This window comes from Prionailurus bengalensis, chromosome B1, assembly GCF_016509475.1.
Source record: "Prionailurus bengalensis isolate Pbe53 chromosome B1, Fcat_Pben_1.1_paternal_pri, whole genome shotgun sequence".
Taxonomy (NCBI): Eukaryota; Metazoa; Chordata; class Mammalia; order Carnivora; family Felidae; genus Prionailurus; species Prionailurus bengalensis.
In genome coordinates, this window is record NC_057344.1 from 186,108,563 (window position 1) to 186,127,015 (window position 18,453).

The 18,453-nt window shown below is 40.1% G+C and overlaps 1 long non-coding RNA gene across 1 annotated transcript; it reads left to right on the forward strand.

The window, feature by feature from the left end:
• Window positions 1-3,888: 3,888 nt before the first annotated feature.
• On the forward strand, window positions 3,889-12,280 carry LOC122468432. Its single transcript, XR_006293242.1, has 3 exons — window positions 3,889-4,040; window positions 7,893-7,991; window positions 12,069-12,280. It is a non-coding gene; the product is annotated as an uncharacterized LOC122468432 (long non-coding RNA).
• The last annotated feature ends 6,173 nt before the right edge of the window (window positions 12,281-18,453 follow it).

Consider the following 18,453-nt stretch of genomic DNA (forward strand, 5'->3'; position numbering starts at 1 on the left):
ACTTATTAATTAAATCCCAGCTGTTTGTGGTCAGTTGCTACAGAGATCATTGTTTAGCTTCCTAGCTGGTTGATAGACAGTGGTTTGACTTGTAGACAGAAGATTGGTTTCCTGGGCTGGTTACTATAGATGATAGGTTGGTTTCCCAGGCTGGTTGCTGCAGGTTGTAGGTCAGAGCTCTGTTTTTACATATAGTCTGGCCATTGTTTGTATGTTCAGTCTCTCATTCATTTGTTTTACTTAGATTGCTTCATGTATTTTAACTTTTAAATCCTTTATTTTATACATACCTATTAATAGACATCAATTCTGCAACCTTCATGGTACATTTTCAAAAAACTTTTAATTACAAAATAATGCATGTTCACGAATAAAGAGTTTTAAAATAGAAATAAGGAAAAGGAAAAATAATTTTATAAACGTCCACCAACCGCGTCCCTGCTGACAATTTGCTATATGTTCTTCCTATGCATATGTATTAATATAATCTCATGGTACTTTGTATATTCATGACTCTCTTATATATAGTAGTTGGTGTGTATTTCTCCCACTGGGGGTTTGCAGAGATGAAGTGTATTTCTTACTCAATTGTGACTTCCCAAACCTTGCACAGTACTTTGAACACAGTATATTCAACAAGTATTAATTGAATATTTTGTATTGAACCACATTAAGTTGTCTGTCTTGTAAGTAAAAAAAATAAAATAATGGCATTTTGATGTGGTTAAATCTATTGGATGGATGCCTGGATAGTCGAACAGACAGACAATGGATGGATGAATTATAATGCCCTTTACCATTATCTGTTCTGTTCCACATAACTGATGATCTAAGCATCGATGTTCTGGATAAATGTGTTGTGGCCTCTTGACAATGATGGGGAAAATTCTGACTTCTGCTTCCAACTTAGTTATTTCTTCCATTTATTTATGACTGTTATTTAGCCAATTACCAAATGGCAGCATCAGTCCTTTTCATCTATATGTACATTAACTTTTTTTTTGTAAGACTTCAATCACCTTGTCATGAGTAGGTGGATCATTTCATTTTCCACTTATTTGAGCTTCAGTTTAGGATTTTGGTTAATGGTTTTGCAAGACATTGATTAGAGAGGTCTTTCTTTCCTGATTAAAAGCATATATGATAGCTTTTCTCTAGCTCTCTTTTATTTGTATCTAGTAATTGTGGATATAAATATATGACTATGGAGATCTGTCACATACTATATCATGTGAATTTTTCAGGAAGCAGAATCTTTTTTTTTTTTAATCATTTCAGAAGGTTGTCATTAGTCAGACTAAGGATTCTGGAAGTAAATCTTAAGTAAAATGAATTGTTTTCAATAAAACACTGTAATAGCACATCACTGCTGCCAACTCCTATTTAATATTCCTCCTATTGTAATATCTGTGTATAATATCTAGAGTAGAGTTGCTGTATAAATTATCTCTAAGGCTGTGGTCTTTAGGGCTTGGTGTTTAAAAACTATAATCAGTTGGTAATTTAGTATAGTGGATAAGAGTACAAGGTTGGCTGTCCCTACTTGTCTTTTCTTCCAGGTCTCTCTGTTACAAGTCCTTCTACCTCAATATGTTACTTTCCCTCTTGGAGTCTTGTTACCTCCTATGAAAAATGGTGCTGTAGGCTGAATGTTTGTGTGCCTCCAAAATGTGTACGTTAAATCCTAACCACGAATGTGAAGGTATTAAGAGATGGGGCCTCTGGGAGATGATTAGGTAATGGGGTGAAGTCGTCATAAATGGGATTAGTGCTCTCATAAATGAGACCCCAGAGAGCTCCCTCACCCCTTCTGCCATGTAAAGTTGCATGGAGAAGACTGCCACCTATGAATCAGGAAGTGGGACTTCATCAGACACTGAATCTGCCAGAGCCTTGATCTTGGACTTCCAAGCCTCCAGAACTGTGAGAAATAAATCCTTGCTGTTTATAAGCCACTCAGTCTACGGTATTTTGCAATAGCATTCTGAATGGACTAAGACAAATGGGGGTAGTATTATCTTGGATGATAAAGTCATTCAGTCTTTCATTCAATATGCACTCAGTCATGTATCCAGACCTTGTCCTTGGCAGTGCTATTGGGTAGCACAACTCCATGCACAATATAGTTACGCAATACATTCACTTTGCTTTCTGTGTTCTGGTGATGCAGAGAAAAAGGAGGCAGGCAAGCCTTTTTCCACTCTCTTGTTCCATTGTAATATCCCTGGCAGTTCAAAGACATAAGTCAAATGTTGTAGTTGGAGGAAGGAATACTTGGGTTCAAATCTGTTATTAGATCTTGGGAAACTTCTGTACTCTTCCCTCTCAATTCCCTTCTGGGCAACATGGAAATAATAGTTTCTGCCTCTTTTACCTCCCAGAATTGTCCAGGCATTTACTTTACACCTGTTAGCAGTTTACACAAGTTATCATAATTTAATGAGATCATCAAATGATATTAACTCCTTGAGTGCCCCTTATAAACTGTAAATGTAGTAGTGGTGATTAAAATTCTTACTTTTTAAAAAATAAAGCTCAGGTTGGTTTGAAGAAAGCAAATGTTTTTCCAGTTTTTTTGGTTGGACAGTGAGGCATTCCCAGAGGAGTTTTAGAACACTTCCCTGCATTACAGGGAGATAATTTATCCACGGTATTTCCAGAAGGCATCACTCTCCAGTCTGCTTATCAGGATTAACTGGGAAACATCTTAAAAATATCCGTACTTGAGGGGCACCTGGGTGGCTCAGTTGGTTAAGCGCCTGACTCTTGGTTTCAGTTCAGGTAATGCATGATCTCACGGTTCATGGGTTTGAGCCCTGCATCAGGCTCTGTGCAGATGGCACAGAGCCTGCTTGGGATTTTCTCTCTCTCTCACTCTGCCTCTTCCCTGCCTACCCTCTCTCTCTCAAAAAAAAAAAATCCATATTTGGGTTGCACCCCAAGCGATTGAATTGCAATCCCTGGGGGTAGGACGTTTTAAAAAAAATTAAAAATCACCTCTGAATGATTCTAATGTGCAGCCTGGGCAGAGAAGCACAGCCTCAAGAAATGTTCTAAACTAATGCCCGTGGTTTTGCCAGAAAAACTACTGAGCATTACAATTGTCCTGAGTGGACAGATCGTGGTTTGCCCAGCCTGCTTCCACCTTCTGAAGGTGGCAGCTGTGGAGAAACTGCGTGTTCAGGCCGCAGGATAGAGGGCCTGCCCTCTGCTCTTACAAATGGCATTGACAGCATTTCATATGTTTTACGGTAGTTATAAAGTCACCTGTAATTGAATTGCTTCACAGATTACAGCGTGCGTTCAGATGCATCATCTCATTGAAATAAATTTATTTCTTTTCTGCAGATACAAGGAAACATATGCTCATCATAGGAATTTTACCAAGTCTAGAAAAGTGAAAGGAGGAATTAAAAAAAATCTCTCAAATCCTGTTATCCAAAGACAACTATTGTTAATATTTTACACATTTCCTTCCAGTTGTTTTTAATGAGTTACAATGTCATCATAAAATTATGCATATTCATTGTGAAAAATCAAATACAGAGATTATAAAGCAAGAAGTGTCCCTGTCCTCTCCCTAACCCCCCAACCCACCCCAACCCCTACAACCACTTTGCCAAATCACATTCTTCAGAGGCAGACATTGTTAACGTTCTTTACGTGCAAACGCTTTCAGGCTTTTCCTTCTACGTTAAAAAGTTTTTGCTTTTCATGGTCGTATTCTTAAAGTAAATTCAATTTCTATTCTGTTTTACCCCATTGAACATTACATCAGAAGCTTTCTTGAACATAATTTCTAATGGCTGTATAATATTCTATTGAGTATATGTATTATCATTTGCTTAATTATACGCTGTTGAATAATTGCCTTGTTTTCGGTTTTTCACTATGATAAATTCTGCAATGACTATCTTTGTACATAAAACCTTTTCTGTTCCCATCTAGGCAACTTCTATAGAAAAATCCACTTTCAGGAAGAGTATTCGTGGGTCACAGTGATGCTTTCTTCCATGACCTTGGAAAGTTTGGCCATGCAGGTACCTGTACATTTTATAGTAATACAGAGAAAGCGTCATGGGTCTTAGGATCAGATACATTTGTATTCAAATACCAGCTTTGCCACTGATTAGCTGTGTGACCTTGGAAAGTAACTTAATCTCTCTGACTCTCATATCTGCATCTGGAGTATATAGATAGCAATGCTTACTTGATAGTTATTATGAAGGTTATTTTGTAAGGCACTTAAAGTAATACCTTCCCTAAATAAATACTGAGTAAAAATTGTTTCCTCTACCTCCTTTAAAAGAAAAACAAAACTTTTTTTACTTTAAGAAAAATTGAGGTAGGGGTGCCTGGGTGGCTCAGTCGGTTAAGCATCTGACTTCAGCTCAGGCCATGATCTCACGGCTCACGAACTAGAGTCCCGCATCGGGCTCTGTGCTGACAGCTCAGAACCTGAAGCCTCCTTCTGATTCTGTGTCTCCCTCTCTCTCTGCCCTCCCCCTCTCACGTTCTGTCTCTCTCTCTCTCAAAAATAAACGTTATAAAAATTTGTTTAAAGAAAAATTGTGGTATAACATATACAGGAAGTTACACAGCTGTTAAATGTATAGTTTGATGATTTTTTTACATGTGCATAAACCCATGTAATCACAATTCAGATCAAGATATAGAAGAACATTTCTGTCACCGTAGGTGATTCTCTTATGCCCTGTACCCCTCAATAACCATCCCCACTTCCCAGAGGTAACCACTGACTTCTATCACCTTGGATTAATTTTCCTATTCTTGAACTTTATTTTTATTTTTTAAGCACATTTTAAAAAATTTATTTATTTAATTGAGAGAGGGAGGGAGAGAAATCGTGTGCAAGCAGAGGGGGAGAAAAGAAAGAGAGGGAGAGAGAATCCCAAGCAGACTCTGCACTGTCATTGCAGAGCCTGATTCAGGGTTTGATCTCACAAACCGTGAGATTAAGACCTGAGCTGAAATCAAGACTCGGATGCTTAAGTGACTGAGCCACCCAGGTGCCCCTTGAACTTTATTTAGTGGAATCATATAGTAAGTATTCTCGTGTGTACAGTGTCTTTTGCTCAATATTATGTCTGTGAGATTCATCCATGCTATTGTATTAATAGTTTATTCTTTTATATTGTTTTATAGTATCCCAAAGCAAGAATATTCCAACACTGACTTATCCATTCTCCTGCTGATGGACAGTTGAGTTGTTTCCAGTTTGAAGGTGTTATGAATGCTTTTCCTGTCTATCGTAGACAACTAACACATTTCTTTTGGATATATACCTGGGAGTGGAGTTGCTGAGTTATGGGTGGATGAAGATTTAGTTTGGGTAGACATTTCTTTTATCTCCTCTGAAGACAAATTGTGAAAAGTTAAAACCATTCATTTATTCATTCAACAGATGTTTGTGAAGTGCTCTGTATGTATCAGGCACTGTGCTAAATCCTAAGGTAGCGGGGTCCCAGGGTTAGTTAAATGAGAGGTTCAAAGATGTCACTAAAAACCACTCTTCCTTCTCACCATCTTCAGAGTACTTTAGAGTATTCAACTTCAGGTTATACCCTCACTCTCAAGAAGGCTGCTGCAGCTCCAGGTATCACATCATTACAAGATCTCATCCACAAACAAGAAGTAGGGAGAAAGAGCATCCTTCTTCGTGTGTGTGTGTGTGAATTTTGTTTGTTTATTTATTATTTTTGTGAATTTTATTTTTTAATCTGAGAGAAAACTTTCCCTCAAATTTCCAGTAGATTTTCCTTCAGGCCCTATGTCATACACTCATGCTCTAGCAGCAAAGATGTCTGAAATGAAGTGTATTCAGCATTTTCTTTCCTGTTTTTTAATGTTTATTTATTTTTGAGAGAGAAAAGGATATTGACCGCAAGCAGGGGAGGGGGAGAGAGAGAAGGAGGGGCAGAAACCGAAGCAGGCTCCAGGCTCTGAGCTGTCAGCACAGAGCCTGACTCGGGGCTCGAATTCACGGACCTCAAGATCATGACTTGAGCCTATGTCAGATGTTTAACCAACTGAGCCACCCAGGCTCCCCTCCCTTTATACTGTTCTGATGCTCATTCTCGCATCACTCGATGTTGTGGGGATTTCATCAAGAATTGTTAAAATGAAAGATCAGTTGAGAAAGGTGAAGAGGAGAAACAAAGAGAATGCATTTCATGCGGTGATGGAAGTCTATGTAATTTATAAATTGTATGGCTAGAGAAATTGTAGCTTATTATTTTAGGATGCAAAAGAGAATGTGGAAATTGGAATCAGTTACAAGGAGATGTATTGCAGTTAGCCAACGTTTGTTGCTTCACAAATACATGAAAAAATACGATCGTGTGAAGGATATTGGATACCAAATGGGCTTTATTTTTAACTGTTTGTTTTAATAGCTCATGAAAATATGGCGGTGCTTTTTATGGCTGTAATGAATTTTAAGGATATGAGGCTTCACTTCAGCTTTCTAGTACTAAATCTTTTTAGTAGAGAGAAGATACTCAGTATGCTGGTATCCCTCCAAGCTCCTGGTGGTCAATTCCTCCTTCTGTTGCTCTTCATACTTTTCTAAAAATTGCAGGCTGTATGGGTAGAAGCAGTGACAATTTCAGCAGGTGGTTCCTAGGAAACTGGTATCATGCTCTGTGAGCCTCATTTGCCTTCCTCAGGTTTCTTTTCATTTCTTGAATACAAACCTTTCTCCCTTCCTCTGGAGGACGTATGATGGCTTTTGTGGCACTGGAACTTTAAAAGGGGGAAAATATATGGGTGTATTGAGACTCTTTGGTTTCACTATCAGAAATTCAACTTAACTTCTTGGCCCTAAAGAGAGACTTGATTGTAAGAGACTCTTAAATACCAAAAAACTGAGGGTGGCTGGAAGGGTGTTGGGTGGGGGGATGGGCTAAATGGGCAAGGGGCATTAAGAAGGGCAATTGTGGGGATGAGCACTGGGTGTTACATGTAAGTGAGGAATCACTAAATTCTATTCCTGAAATCATTATTACACTGTATGTTAACTAACTTGGATTTAAATTAAAAACAAAATAAAAACGAAATAAAAAAAGAGAGAATTGATTGGTTCGCGTAACTGAAAAGTCTAGGACATACTGACCTCAGGCATGGCTGGATGCAGGAGCTCAAATGTTAAAGGACTGGTTTGCATGTCTTGTATCTTGTCTGCTTTCCTCTGTTGTGGCTCCATTCTCAGACAGGCTGATCTCCAGTGGTGACAGGATAGCTGCCAACATTTTGTCTTCTCAGCAAACTCAGTACGAGAAAACATATTCTTTCCTCAATAGTTCCAGGAAAAGGTATGCACTCTGGAGGATGAAGGGTAAGGATAGGGCTGATACTGAGCCAGAAGGCACCAGTCCAGGTGGGAATACAGTTTGTAATTGCCATCAGATGGGGCAGTGCCTATACTGTACCTGTTGACTATTCTGAGGTAAGGGGAAGTGGCAAAGAGTTATCCTATTGTGCTTTTTACACTCTTATTTCATTCCATTCACCCAAATTTTAATTTTTCCTTTACCTCTTTCTTTGCCCCTCCAAAGTCTCAAGAAGCGGGTAGGCAAGATTCCATCCCAGTTGGGGAGAATAAGTGTGATACAACGGTCATAATGGTGACTGTGCGTGTGGCAAATGGGACCTGATTATTCCAGGCCCTGTATTTCATCCTTTGTCCAAGAAGAAAGTAAGACAAACCTCAGCTTCATTGGGGCAAGTGCCTAATGTCACATTCACCATTGTATTTCCAGCACATCACAGACCAGTGCCTGGCACAGCAGGAGTATTCATCAAATAATATTTGAATGCAGAGAAGAAGAAACGTGAGGAAGCAATACAATTTTTTCCTTATTGTCTTACAGAGCGTGAGCTATGGAGCTGGAGTACCTGGGCTTAAAACCAGGCATTTCTAGCCTGGCCTCACCGGCCGCATGACTTGAGGCCTGACACTTAGTAGAGAGGTAAGATATTCAGTTATCATAGATACTCCCTGTGGCTCAGTTTCTTTATTTGAAAAATGGAGATAGTAGTAGGAATTGTTGAGAGAATTAAGTGAATAATACACACAAAAAATACTTACATGGTAGACTGGATCTCTAGTCACCTATATCTAATCATCTATGGGAAGAATGTACCTCCCCACCCCCTTTGAAGTTAAACTTGGCCTTGAGACTTGACTTAGCCAAAAAAAATGTGAGAAGTGCCATGTGTTCCTTCTGAGTGGAAGCTTTAAAGGCCAGTGTGTGTTTTGACATAGGGTGTGTAGTGAAGAATTTGGCCTTGCTCTCCTGAAATCATTGTGGCACTGTGTGTTAGCTAACTTGGATGTAAATTAAAAAAATAAATTAAAAAAAAAAGAAAAAGAATTTGGCCTTGCCCAAAGAAAGGACTGGCCTTTGCCCTCAGCTTCCACGAGGTACTCAACGTCATACTTGATAGGAATGTCTTTGGTGAGGGTGGGGGTTGGCCACACCAGGAAGACCAACCATGTGATTTAGGGTGGGGACCTTGGGTCACGTGTTGTCAGTCAATCATTCAATCAATCATTAAATCCTGCCATTAATCATGCCTCTGTAACCTCAATAAAAACTCTAGATGCAGAAGCTCAGGTGAGCTGCCTTGGTCAGCAATATTCTGTGAGTAGCATCAGGGATTGATGCTGGGAGAGTAATGCATCCTGAGGACTGCATAGTTTTGTGTCTGGAAACTTCCCAGATTCTGCCCTATGTGTCTCTTCCTTTAGCTGTGTAACTGTAAGCGCAAAAGCTTTCGGCGAGTTCTTAGAGTCCTTCTAGTGAATTACTGAATCTGAAAGTATTTGGGGGAAACTTCTGAACTTGCAGTTGGTGTCAGAAGTGAAGACAATCTTAGGGATTGTGTCCTCAAATTTTTCAGTTTGGGTAATTTTCAGTTTGGTTAACTCTGAATATACGTTTCTGTTTTTCCTATTGATAGGGCCCTGGCAGTGTTCCTGATATTGTCAGCTTTATCAGTCTGGCTCTTAGGATAAAGAGGATGATATGTGGGAACACAGTCCCCAGCCCACTTGTGTCACATGAGTGAGAAATAAAGTTTAATTTATTTAAAACCAAATTCTGCTTATTTGGGGATTGTTTGTAGTCACAGTGTAACCTAACCATCCTAACTGATGTAGCCTGGCCAAGGGCCTGGCACATAGTAAACACTCAATAAATATTAGCTACTACAAATTAGTACTGTAACACGAATACCTTTTTATAATATAAACATCTATACGGATCATCTTTAAATTACAAGAAAACTTCCTAATAGTGTCTGTTCTTTAAATCTTGGGAGCTGAAAAAAATACAATTCCCAAATGAGGTTCTATAAATAACAAGTGCCTTTTAAGTCCTTTACACGATGAAGACAATTGATCTTTGGAATCGCTGAGGATTTAGCATTCACAGCTGAGCAGCCATTTCCCCAAAATCCAGAGCCCCCAACTTCCACCCAGAAAAAAATCTGGAGTTTTCTTTATTTTTTTTTTAATTGTGGGAAAATACACATAACATAAAATTAGCCATTTTGACCACTTTGAAGTGCTCAGTTCGGTAGTGTTAAACATACTACCCACTGTTGCGTAACCCATCTCCAGAACTTCTTCATGCGATTTTCGATATACTCCTCACCCTCGCCCCTAGCCACTCCCATTTCACTCTCTGTTTCTATTAATTTGATACTCCAGGTACCTCCTATAAATGGAATTAAGTAGTATTTTGCCTTTTTGTGGCTGGCTGATTTCGCTTAGCATAATGCCTTAAGACTCATCCATGTTGAAGCATTTGTCAGAAATTTCCTTCCTTTTTAAGGCTGAATAATGCCCCATCGTGTGTTTGTAACACATTTTGTCTATCCACTCATCCATCAGTGGACACCTGGGTTGCTTCCACTTTTGCCTGTTGTGAAGGATGTTGCTATGAACGTGGGTATACACGCACCTCTCTGAGACCCTGCTTTTGGTTCCTTTGTATATATCCCCGGAAGTAGAACTGCCACATCATAGAGCAATTCCATGCTTTAGTTTTTGAGGAACTGCCATACTATTTTCCATAGTAGCTACCCTTTTATATTTCTACCAATAGCCAAAGCAGTTTTAAAGTCGATTCTGCATTGGAGGCAAGCCAGGTGCACTTTAGAACTCAGCCCCAGTCTACTCTTCCTAGTATCTCTTCCATCCTCGAAATAAGGGGATTAAAAAGAATCTTCTTCCTAGATGACATAGGTGGGAGGAGTTTTCAGGAGAGATTAACCAAAGTAAGGGAGTAAGCCACCACCTCCATCAGACTTCCTCAAAGCCTCGCCTTTTTTTGCCTGTCCACCTCCCAGCCAGTCTTCCTCTCTCATCCAGAATCTGCAAGGGATACAAGGGCTTGACAGAGCTTCCATATTTGATTTGCAACCATTACTCTTTCTCCTCTTTTCAAAAGGAAAAATGTTTTCTTTAAAGGATTATATGCATCTTCTTTCTCTCCATCTATTTTACCAGTACATGGGTGGTGGTTAGCCCAGGCTCATTGCTGGTTATTGATCTGTAACAAACTGCTGTGTAACAAATTACTGCCAAACTCAAAACAATGATCATTTAATTATATCTCATGAATTTGTGGGTCATGAATCCAAGTGAGCTTATTTGGGTGATTCTTCTACATCATGATGGTCAACTAGGGTCACCTGGTGGCTTTAGCTTGTGGGTGACCGCTTTGAAAGGCTTTACTCACTTGTCTGGTTCTTGGAAGATGACTGGAAGGCTGGGACCCCCAGCTGTCAGGGGTTCCCACACAAAGCATGCATGGTGGTCTCAGGGTGGTCAGACTTCTTACATAGCAACTTAGGGCTCAAAAGAATGTTCTAAGGACCAAGAGGTGAATGCTTCTAGTTAAGGCTTAAACCCAGGCACAGAGTAAGCTTTTGCCATATTTTATTGATGAAAACAGTTACAGAGCGCACCTAAATTGAAGAGGAGGGCACATACACCTCATCTATTGATGGGAGGCGTGGCAAATAGTTTTTGGCCATTTTTAATCTTTTGCACTATTTACATAAGAAGAAGGTAACAAGATTATGATTCAGGTAGAGTCTGAGTTTCACAGTGATCAAGGATGGGGAGATTAAAGGACTAGCCTACATTAGGTAGAGCAGAAGACTGACATACCAAAAAGTTAGCTATAGCCAAATCCCAAAACAGTGAGTGAAAGATTAATAGATTAATTAAATGTTAAAATTACTGAGTGGAAAAAATATATATATAAGAAAAATAATATGTTTAATAAAGGGGTACTATTAACATGGAAAGAACTTTATAAATTAATGGTAGAAAATACATCTGGAAATGCAAGGGCTCCAGTATATACAGAACAATCCTAAAAACCAAAAAGAGCAAACTTGAAGGACTTACTCTTTCTGATTTCAAAAATTACTACAAAACTATTGTAAATAAGACTGTGTGGTACTGGCATAGAGCAGAATATAGATCAATAGAACAGAATTGAGAATTAAGAAAAAAATCAGCTTAGGGTCAATTAATTTTTGACAAGGATGCCAAGAACAATTCAGTGGGTTAAAGATTAGTCTTTTCAGCAAATAGTGTTGAAACAACCAGATATCTACAGGCAAAGGATGGAGTTGGTCCCCTACCTCCTACCGTATACAAAAAACAACTCAAAATGAACCGAAGACCTAAATGTAAGTGTATAAACTATATAACTCATAGAATAAATGTTCTCTCTTGTCCTTGGATTAGGACAGCGATTTCTTAGATGTGAAGCCTGAAGCATAGCAACCAAAGAAAAAATAGATTCATTGAGTTTCACCAAAATTTAAAACGTCTGTGCTTCACAGGACACTATTAAGAAAGGGAAAAGGCAACACGTGGAATGGAAGAATTTTTTTCAAGTCATATATTTAATAAGGAATTAGTATTCAGAATATATAAGGAACTCTTATTCCTCTACATTAAAAAGACAAATTACCCATTTGAGAAATGGGCACAGGGTCTGAATTTATTTCTTCTTTTTAAGGAAAATATACAAATGGCCAATAAGCACATGAGCACATCATTTGTCATCAGGGAAATGAAAATCCAAACCACAATGAGATAGCACATCACACCTACTCGTACAGCTAGCAAAAGATGGGATAATAACAAGCCTTCATGAGGATCTGGAAAAATTGGAGCCTTCCTACACTGCCGATGGGATATAAAATGGCAAAGCTGTTCTGGAAAATCATCTGACAGGTACTCTAAAAGTTAAACATAGGTTTACCAAATCACCCTCAATTTCATTCCAAGGTATATACCTAAAATAACGGAAATGATATAAACTGCTATAACATTTGTAGAGAGCAGATCAGAAATGGTTGTCATAACTTTAAATGTGCATATCCTTCGACCCATAAATTTCACTTCTAAGAATGTATTCTAATGAAATATATTAAGGCAAGAGTGCAAAATATGTGTCTAAGATACTCCCTGAAGTGTCATTTAGTAAATTTGGAAATAAAGTAAAATATCTAGCAATAGGAAATCAGTTATGGCATAATTTCTATCAGTCAGTGCAACACTTAGTACCTCTTTAAGAGGATATTGTGTTGCTGGGCTTTTTTTTTCCTTAGTTTTTTTTTTCCTGTCTTGTGGGGATGAACAGCCTAGGGCAAACATCTTTCTTATGCACCTCTGGGCCCAATTCCCAGAAGACGGAAGCAAAGGAGGAGAATTCGTGATGTTTGCAAATTCTTTTTTGACCGTTCCTCTGTGTTGGGGTGAGGCTGAGTTGCTTTTTATGTGTCTATCTGAGCGCTGGGGGAAGAAAGATGCCCCTCCATGTCCTAAATGAGAAGAGAACTGTGATCAGGAGTGGACGAGGCTCACAATTTCAGCCTGGAGGAAGGTCAGTAAAAGAGGTGAGGGCAGCTCCCACCTAGGAAAGGCAGTCCCCACAAGCCTGCAGGATACCAGAGCTTACTTGCTGTCTGCTCCCAGATCACAAGAGAGCCTCCCTGACTCGGGGCCCAGCAACCCTTGGCAATCTACACATCTCCCCTTCAGGCAGGTGGTTGGACGCATATGGGCTAATGCCTAGACTTCGCTTCATATTGACTGGCTTTGCCCCTTTGGGCCCTGAAATTTCCACTTCACTGCAATGAGTCTAAGGAAAGCCTGGCTCTGGAGGGAGGCTGGGTTGGCCAGCCTGAATTTTAATACGTCTTAAGGCATCTATTTACTGAAAGGGAAAACCGTCTATAATATATTAAGTAGGAAAAACAAAGCTGAAAAAGTATATATGTTGTGATTTCTATTTTTTATATTAAAAAGCATACAAGTATTTGCTAAACAAAATATTCTGATGAGCATGTAACTAATGCGGTTTTCAGAGGTGATCCTTATCTTCTTATTACATACTTTCTTTTCTTATACTTCACCAATATTTGATCTTTTTTTTTTCTCTCAGTGAGCATTCGCTACTTTACAAAAGAAGAAACAAGACTATTTTGTTGAAGTGTGCCAATGTGAAAGGGTTAGTTAGTTATTATTGGTCTGAATACGTGGACTTTGGAGCCTGGCAGGTCAACAATGACATGCGGAAAAGCACACAACACAAGGGTGACTGCAGATTGCTGGGCAGAGGGCGTTTACTTTCTGGTCCACTGAATACCCCGCTCTGGATGCTAGCGGCCAAGTTTCCTCCTGTGTTATGTGGGAGGAAAAAGGATGTCAGAAACTTGTCTGCTAAAGGAAGAGTGTTATGGGCTGAATTATATCACGCTAAAATTCGTACGTGGGAGCCCTAACTCATAGTACCTCAGAATGTGACTGGATGAGATAGGGTCTTTAAAGGGTGATTAAATGAAGGTGAGGCCATTAGGGTGGGCTTTAATCCAATCTGATTGGTGTTCTTATAAGAAGAGGAAGTAAGACTCACTGAGAGACCCCAGGAATGTGCACACACAGAGAAGAGACCATGTGAGGACACAGCCAGAAGGCAGCCAAGGAGAGAGGTCTCAGAAGAAACTAAACTTGTCGGCACCTTGATCTTAGACTTCTAGCTTCCAGAACTTGGGAGAAAATAAGTGTCTGTTGTTTAAGCTGTCCTGTCTGCTATTTTGTTATGGTAGCCCAGCAAATGAATACAAGGATACTCATGATTTTAAGTTTCTGCATGTTGCCATGTGTAAATATTTCAGCCCAAATAGTTTCACAAATGCTGCCTTTTTTTTTTTTTTTTTGCCTTCACGGAGGACCTTTCTTCAACAAATATTTCATAAGAAAACCTCATCAAAGAAGTTGTCTTTATTTATGATTTTGCATAATGATAGGTCTCCTGAATTTCATTTCAATCCTGTTCAGAACATAAATTTATCCAATTAAAAATAGGTGCTTTAGCAAATGATTCATCTTACAAGGTGAGATATTTCAAAACGCAATGACAGGATTTCAATGTTAATATTGTATACTAGCTGAGGGCTCATTGTTGAATGGGTTCAGAGCCCCCTGTGCTTATTAATAAAGGGTAAATTTCAAGTCTCCCTGTTTGAAAATGATGCTTCCAATAACTGGATTTTAGAATTTAATTTGATAAATACTTTGCTTAAGAATGTTCATAAACACATGATAAGATGTACCATTTGGTCACCAGAGAAAAGCCAATTAAGATCACAGTGAGCTACCACTATATATATTAGGATAGATAAAATAAAAAAAGACTAAAAAAAAAAAGACTTATGCTACCAAGTGTTGTTAAGGATATGATGCAATTGGAACTCATACACTGCTGGTGGGACTACAGTCACTTTGGCAAACAGTATGGCATCACCTTATAAAGTTAAAGATTCATTACCATACAACCATTCTTACAAGCAGAAATTCTTGGGGGGGGGGGTGCCTGGGTGGCTCAGCTGGTTGAACTTCTGACTTCAGCGTAGGTCATGATCTCATGGTTCGTGAGTAAGAGACCCACATAGGGCTCTCTGCAGTCAGCACAGAGCCTGCTTTGGGCCCCCTGTCTCCCTCTCTCTCTGTCCCTCCCCGATGCTTCCTCTCTGTCTCTCTCTCTCTCTTTCTCTCTCAAAAATAAATAAACATTAAAAAAAATTCTACTTCTGACTATTTACCCAAAAGAAATGAAAACATATGTCCAAACAAAACATGTATATGAACAGTTGTGGCAACGTTATTCATAACAGCCCCCAACTGGAAACAAGTCAATGGTCCATAACTATGAATGGATAAACAAAAGTGGTACATCTGTAGCATGGAAAACTATGCAGCAATAAAAAAAGAGAAAATATTAATACAGACAACAACATGGATACATCTCAAAAATATTAAACTAAATGAAGTCAAAGACAAAGACTCCAAACTGTATGAATCTATTTAAATGAAATCCTATAATATGCAAAACTATAATGATAAAAAGCAGATCAATGGTTGCCTGGGGCCAGGGTAAGGGAGACAAATGAATACAAAGGGCCTGAAGACATTTTTTAGGGTGGAGAATATTCTTTTCTTTTTTTTCTTTTTTTTTTTTTTTTAAGTAGGCTTCACACTCAGGGCAGGACCCAATGCAGGGCTTGAACTCATCACGCTGAGATCAAGACCTGAGCTGAGGTGAAGAGTCGGACACTTAACTGACTGGGCCACCCAGGCGCTGCTGCTCTACTTTCTCGACGGTGAGGGCAGTTAAATGATTGTCCGAAATTACAAACCTTCATCAAACCGGACACTTAAAATTAGTGTAAATAACACCTTAACAAAAAAGAGGAAAAAATTTCCAGTTATCTTTGAACAACACACAATCAACATTTAGAGGACTTGCTTACAAAAGAAAAGTTTGATACGCTGGTATCAGGCAAGCAGATTTGATGACAGATTCAGTATCAGATCACTTAGTCGCTGGTTTGCAGCCTCAGGTGTTCCCCAGGTAAAATTCAAAAACGGGCCTCCATTTGCAAAGGTTGAGAGGAGAATGAAGAAAGAGGCAGGCCGTTCCTGATCGCTAGCTGGCAGTTTTAATAAACAAAGCAAACAAACCTACAAAACTTGTCTTGGGCAGCAGTAAGATGAGTTGATCTCTACACCTGCTTGCCAGAATCTTGGGGGTTTATATGGAGGCCTTACTCTTTTTTTTAATTTTTTTTAATGTTTATTTATCTTAGAGGGAGAGAGAGAGACAGAGAGAGAGACAGAGAGAGCATGAGTGGGGAAGGGGAAGAGAGAGGGAGACACAGAATCTGAAACAGGCTCCAGGCTCTGAGCTGTCAGCACAGAGCCCAACGCAAGGCTCGAACTCACAAACTGCGAGATCATGACCTGAGCCAAAGTTGGACGCTCAACCGACTGAGCCACCCAGGTGCCACCCAGGTGCCATAAGAGTAAGTAGAGGTCTTACTCTTATGTAGAGTCCAGGTTGGCTCAACAACACCTTACTCTCTCCAGGTTGCTTCCTTCAAGTGGCTCCAGCTGTGGCAACAGTGAGCCGAATATATAGAGGGGAGGGAGCGAGGTGCCTCAGATCGGCTGTGTCCACCTGTGCCCGTGGGTGAACCAGGTCACGTCCTCTTGATGACCTCCTCCAACATGAAGACATCCCATTAATTCTTTGAGAAAGTAGGATCTTCCTTTTGAAGATGATAAAGCAGGGCGAGTTAACAGGAGTTAACTTGCCCAAGGAAATAGCTAGTAAGTGGTGAGGCTGGGATTCAATTAGGTCCCAGTTTAGAATTCACTCCCATCTTCTACATGCCTTTGACTTCTTAATTGGACCTGATGTGAGTGTTTAAAATGATCTTTTGGGGCCGCTCGAACACGTTGTGAATAGTATTTAACGATTTTTAGCCCATTTTAAATGTTGTTTTCCTACTGCATCATCTACCGCAAACACTCTGCTCTACCAAGGGTCCCAGAATGAGTCTCATGTGCCCCTCCTCCCCATCTGAATCTCCTCCACTTCAATCACCCTCACACATCCCTTTGCTACCCATCAGTGGTCCACACTGAGGAAAGTCCACTCCTGCAGGGGGTATTTGAAAACCTGTGCATGTCAGGGAGCATTTTGGACCTACTGGTACTTAGGGAGCAGAAGTTGGGGATGTTAAGCATTATGCCATGCATGGCCCATGAATGAATCATCCAGCACAAATTGCCAAGAACACCTCCCCAAAACTTTGGTTAAATTCTTTCTTTAGAGACCTAATCCAAGCCATCTCTGCAAGGCTTTCTTTTCTTTCTTTCCATTTTTTAATGTTTATTTTTGAGAGAGAGAGAGAGAGAGAGAGAGCGTGAGCAGGGGAAGGACAGAGAGAGAGGGAGACACAGAATCCGAAGCAGGCTCCAGGCTCTGAGCTGTCAGCAAGAGCCCGACGTGGGGCTCCAACCCACAAACCGCAAGATTGTGACCTGAGCCAAAGTTGGACTCTCAACTGACTGAGCCACCCAGGCACTTCTGCAAGGTTTTTTCTGGGCAATCTGGCCCCAGGTCACCTCTCCCTCTTGAATGACTCCACACTGTTGCTACCTCTGCTCTTCTGCATAGCTTTTAGCCCTACTTTTTCTGTTTGTTTGTTTGTTTGGTTGGTTGGTTGGTTGTGTTTTTGTTTTTCTATTCTTGGTCTAAGGTCTAAAAGCCTGTCTGTCAAAGCCCATTGGAGCCACTCTGGCTTCAGGAAGCCAGTCTGCTATTCAGTTGTGTCCAGACTTGGGGCTACGGTGCTTTGCTTGCTCACTCAGTCACAAAATGATTTAAAAAGGCTTCAATTGGCAGTGCTGTAGGAATTTCTTTAGGGATTTGTAGCTAGAGAGACAAGAACAGGGGCCTTTGTATTGAATGAGTAAAATATGTATGCTACAGACGCCTGTGAGAGACCCCGGGGGGGGGGGCAGGCTGGTTGGAGGGGCTGGGGGCTTCAGCCCCGTCTGACCTTTGCCCAGGCAGCATCAGAGCTGGTTCTCCCAAAACCTCCTGTTAGCACTTAATTCTGCACAGGCAGTCACTATGATTCATGCATCAGGCCATTAATCCAGTAAGAAGCCGCTAAATGGGCGGACGAACAAAAACAGGAGGCCCTTCTGAGAGCTGTAAATTATTTCTCATAACAGCTTTATATACTTGAAAGTGAAGGGTATTCCAGGAGTACGGTGCAAAGTACCTAGAACCTCACTTTCTAATAGAAACCTAGGAAATCTGATTCAACCACTAACAAATTGAAGATATATTCTGGACCCGTGGCTGGGCTGGCACAGAGATGAATAAAAACACAGTACTCAATCTCTCAGGAGTTCAAAACCTCCACAGAGTGACTCTCAAATGCTACTCTTCCCTCCCCCCGCCCTCCACATTCTAGTCTTAAGACTGACTCCTACATATTCACTTAGACTTTCTCCTCCTCTCCACCTTTACTGCTGCTGCT